The sequence below is a fragment of the Mauremys reevesii genome, linkage group 19, assembly GCF_016161935.1.
Source record: "Mauremys reevesii isolate NIE-2019 linkage group 19, ASM1616193v1, whole genome shotgun sequence".
In the NCBI taxonomy this organism is placed as follows: domain Eukaryota; kingdom Metazoa; phylum Chordata; order Testudines; family Geoemydidae; genus Mauremys; species Mauremys reevesii.
Genome location: NC_052641.1, coordinates 26,349,691 through 26,354,669, shown reverse-complemented (window position 1 = coordinate 26,354,669; position 4,979 = coordinate 26,349,691). Strand labels below are relative to the sequence as shown.

The 4,979-nt window shown below is 53.2% G+C and overlaps 1 long non-coding RNA gene across 1 annotated transcript; it reads right to left on the bottom strand.

Moving 5' to 3' along the window:
• Positions 1-763: 763 nt before the first annotated feature.
• Positions 764-3,392, bottom strand: LOC120386633. The gene is made up of 4 exons (XR_005589826.1): positions 3,280-3,392; positions 2,607-2,798; positions 1,639-1,781; positions 764-853 (listed from the first exon to the last, which is right to left on the bottom strand). It is a non-coding gene; the product is annotated as an uncharacterized LOC120386633 (long non-coding RNA).
• Positions 3,393-4,979: the final 1,587 nt, after the last annotated feature.

The window sequence follows — 4,979 nt, the reverse complement described above, 5'->3', positions numbered from 1 at the left end:
CACAGCCAGACATGGAGAAGGCAGAAAGCTGAGGACTCTTCATCTCTGCTTACAAGGATGTCCAGGCTGCTCACGTCCACTTCTGCCAGTTTCTCCCCGGGCTGGGGCTCCTGAAGAACAATTCCTGTGCAAGCGCACCTACAAAAGCCAAGCATGAGCCATCACAACACAAAGCTCTATTGGTGCTTGAAATCTTGCCCACATCCCTGCTTCCCTCTTCCATCCCATCCACATCATCCCCACTCGAACAGAGACAGTCAGCATCCGCAGTCACTGCTCCACTCTAGTGCCCACTACGCTGCATGATTTTCATCCCCTCCTACTTCTTCATAGCTCCTGAGACCTAGCCTGTGGGGATACACATCTAGCACTCCTGACTGTGTCCTATGAAGGGAGACAGCACGAGGAGAGAGAGCGCGAGAGAGAGAGGATGTGTGTTGGCCAACACAGTAGAGTAGAGAAGAGAAAGAGAAACACAGGAGGAAGGCAAGCAACTCACCCCCTGGAGTCATCCTCATGGATCTAACCTTCTCCTGCGGAGGACATACCGATCCTGGCCAGAGAACTGAGCAGCCTCTGAAAATGGGGACCTGGTCTCCCTCATAACCACTAGTCAGGAACCTTTTCCTACAAACCCAGCCCTAGCTAACTGGGTGTCTATACCAGGAGCCAGCTAGGCCGTTAACAGAACCCTCAGCAAAACAGACACTTATCTCAGCGGCAGTGGGGTCTGCTCAGCTCCCAGATGAATGACTCTTGCCTGGCATGAACACTGCTCGCAGTCTCATCCCTCTCGCTCGCTTTCCATCGCATGAGGGCAGTAGAATCTAACGTGTGACTTTTTTCCTCAGCACTAAACCCAGCTCAGAGAAGAACAAAGTAAATTAGCATCTCTGTCTGCAATGTCAAGTAGTCTCTTCATTTCACAGCTCCTGTGTCCCATGGCTCCACCCTCAACTACTTGACACCTGCAACTAGAAGGGACCCATTTTAACTGCACCCAAATAGTCACTTTGCTCAATAGACTCTTGTCCCTTCCCCAGCCTTAATCCCAAAAAGCCTAAACCCAACTGTGACCAAGTGGGAACATTCTGAATGTTTTCTCTGAATACTGTGTGGGTGCCTCAATTTCCCCTACGCCTTTCTTAAATATCTAGGTGTGGGGATCAGGATGTATGATTTTGAAAAGCTTAGAGGGCCCCTGTGATACCGTCTGCATAGAGAATGGCTGGGCCCCTCCTCTGCAAAGGGGCCAACTGAAGGTGTCAGAGAAAGATCAGGTGACCTCCTGGCCCGGGAAAGGGAGAAAGGCCAGACAGGAGGGGCTGGAGAGTCTCCGATTGGAGCTGGCTGGGAAAATGGAGGGGAGCCCAGATGGGGCTCTGGCCTCCTGCCCCCCCCCCCAGATGGACCTAACTGAGGGGGTCCGGTTATCTGTACCTGCAAGATCTGTCTTGGCCTGTGTTCCTGTCGGCTAAATAAGCCGTCTGTTTTACGGGCTGGGTGAGTGTCTTCGTGAATGACAGGAAGCTGGGGTGCAGGGCCTTGTCTCCACCAAACTCCATGACACCAATGAGGAAACACACGGCCCGAGAAGAAAACTACAGCGAGTACAGATAAGAAATTGAAAGCACTGACCTCTTACTCACAGCCAGTTATGAACAGTCCTCAGCTTTCTGCATTCTGAATGTCTCCTTAGAAGGATGTCCAAGCTGCTCAGATCCACCTCCTCCAGTTTCTGCTCCGCCTGGGACTCCTGGACAATTCCTCTGCAAGCGCAGCTGCAAAAGCCAAGCATGAGCCATCACTACACAAAGCTCTACTGGTGCTTGAAATCCTGCCCTCATCCCTGTCTCCCTCTTCCATCCCATCTACATTGGCAACACTCGATGAACAGAGACCAAGTTAACACCAACAGTTACTACTCCACTTTGGGAGCTTTAGCACTGCCCCACATGATTTTCGTCTCCTCCTACTTCTTCATTGCTCCTGAAACAGCCTGTGAGGTGCACACCTAGTATGTGTGCCCGTGTGCAATGATGGGAGATAGCACAAGGAAAGGCAAGGACAGACAGAGAGAGTGTGTGTGTGTGGGCCAACATACTAGAGGGGGGGGAGAGAGAGAGAGAGAGAGAGAAAAAAAACACGGGAGGAAGGCAAGCAATTCGCCACCTAGAGTCATTCTCCTGGATCTAACCTTGTGCTGCAGATGATACACCGCTCCTGGCCAGAGAACTGAGCACCCCCTGAAAATAGGGACCTGGTCCAGGGGCGACTCCAGGCCCCAGCATGCCAAGCGCGTGCTTGAGGCGGCATGCCGCGGGGGGGCGCTCTGCCGGTCGCCGGGAGGGCAGCAGGCGGCTCCGGTGGACCTCCCGCAGGCGTCCCTGCTGGTCCCACGGCCCGGTGGAGCATCCGCAGGCATGCCTGCGGGTGGTCCACCGGAGCCGCACGACCGGCGACCGGCACAGCGCCCCGCACGACATGCCGCCGTGCTTGGAGAGGCGAAATGGCTAGAGCCGCCCCTGACCTGGTCTCCCTCATAACCACAGCTAGACAAAAACATTTTCTTACAAACACAGCCCCAGCAAATGGAGCGTCCCTACCAGGAGCAAGGTGGGCCGTGAGCCGAGCAATCACCAAAACAGACACTTATCTCATTGAGAGTGGCGACTGTTCCACTCCCAGTAGGACGGCTTTTCCTTGGCATCAGTAGTTCTTGAGGTCCCATCGCTCTCACTCACTTTCCATGACATGAAGGCAGTAGACTCTGACACGTGACTTCTTTTCCCTTGGTACTAAACCCAGCACAAGAGGAAAAAACAAGTAAGTTACCATCTCAGTGGGCAATGTTGGGGAGGCTCTACTTTTCACCTCTCCCTCACAGTGAGGCTCTGCCCTGAACCCTCATCCCATCACACCTTTAGGACTACAAGTAGAAAGCAACCCTTGGAATGACACCTTAAAACAGTCACTCTGCACAGCACACTCTGGTCACACACACCACACCTGTGGGGAAAAGCATGTTTTTGGCTTGTAACTTATTGCTTCTTGTAGCTTGTTGCTTCCAGCAAGCAGAGGCAAAGGGGGGCGAGAGTCAGGGGTGCACAGCAGGACCATCACAGTCCCAGACTGTAGACGCCAGGAGAGATCTAGGGACTCTGGTTCCTTCGAGCCTTAATCACACAGAGCCCCATAGACAATGAGGAAGCAAACAGAGTGTGAAGAAAATTGCAGTGAGTACAGATGAGGAATTCCAAGCCCTGACCTCTTACTCACAGGCAGTTATGTGGGAGGCAGAAAGCTGAGGACTGTTGATCTCCACTTAAGAGGATTTCCAGGCGGCTCAGGTCTACTTCTGCCAATTTCACCTCCGGCTGCTGCTCCTGGATGATTCCTCTGCGAACGCAGTAAGTAACCCAAGAAAAAGCCATCACTACACAAAATGCAACTGGTGCATGAAATCTTGCCCTCATCCCTACCTCCCTGTCCCACGCCATCCACATCAGTCCCACTAGAGCAGAGACTCCGTCAACACCCACAGTCACCGCTGCACTCTAGTGCCCACCACCCTGTGTGATTTTGGTCCCCTACTTGTTCATCGCTCCCAAGACCTAGTCTGTGGGGACGCACAGCTACCACACCTACCCATGTCCTACGAAAGGAGACAGGACAAGGAGAGGCAAGGACAGAGACAGACAGAGAGTGTGTTGGCCAACACATTAGAGGAGAGAGAGAGAGAAAAACGTGGGAGGAAGTCAAGAAACTCACCAGCTGGAGTCATCCCCCTGGATCCAACCTTCTGCTGCAGAGAACACACTGCTTGTGGACAGAGAAATGACCAGCCCCTGAAAATGGGGACCTTGTCTCCTCATAACTACAGCTATTCAGGTACCTTTTCCTACAAATTCAGCCCCAGCTAACGACAAGTCCTGGCCTGGAGGCAGGTGGACCGTTACAAGAGTCCTCACGAAACCAGACACTTCTCACTGATGGTGACATCTGCTCCACTCCTAACTTCATGGCATCTGCATAGCCTGGAATCAACAACGCTCACTGTCTCACGGCTCTTGGGCGCCTTCCATCTCACAGTTGGGGTGGGCTCTTACCCTTCACTTCTTTCTCTGTGGTACTAAGCACAACACAAGAGGAAAAAACAGAACTTATCATCAGAATCTGCAGTGTTGTGTAGGTTCTTCTTCTCCCATCTCCCATTACACCTTTATAGATACAATTAAAAAGCACGCAACGCACACTCAGCCTGTGGAGCTCCTGGCCAGAGAATGCTGTGAAAGCCAAGACTATAATGGGGTTCAAGTAAGAACTAGGTACAGTAACTCCTCACTTAACGTTCTCGTTATGTTTTTGAAAAATGCGACTTTAAGTGAAACAATGTTAAGCAAGTCCAATTTCCCCATAAGAATGAATGTAAATGGGGGGTTACGCTGCAGGGAATTATTTTTTGCCATACAGGACAGTACTATAGTTGGGGAGTGCCCCCGCCTTACCCAACACGGGCACAGCCCACTGGCACTGGCGACAATGAGGCAGGCAAGGAGGCTGAAGGTGCTGTAGGCTAGCAGAAGCACGTTGCACAGGAGCAGCGGCAGCTTCCCCTCCCTGCAAGCACCAGGGTCGGGGGCCTCAACCCTCAGCCGCCCACGCCGCCTCTTCCCCCAAGCCCCCACCCTTAACCTGCCTCTTCTTCCCCCCTCCTTCCCCTTTACTTCATACACCACGTCCTCGCTCCTGCCCGCAGCCATCAGTTGGCTTGCGGCATTTGGAAGCAGAGGAGGGAGGGGGAGCCTGCACAACGAGTCTTCACTCCCCGTCCCCGGACACCACAAGCCAGGTGATTGCCACAGGCAGGAGGCCGTGGGGGAAAGGCACTGATCCGCGGGGTCTGCTGGTGGACGGGAAGTGCTGGGGTGGGGGGGCATAGGAGAGCTGATGGGGGGCTACCGACTGTGGACAAAGCA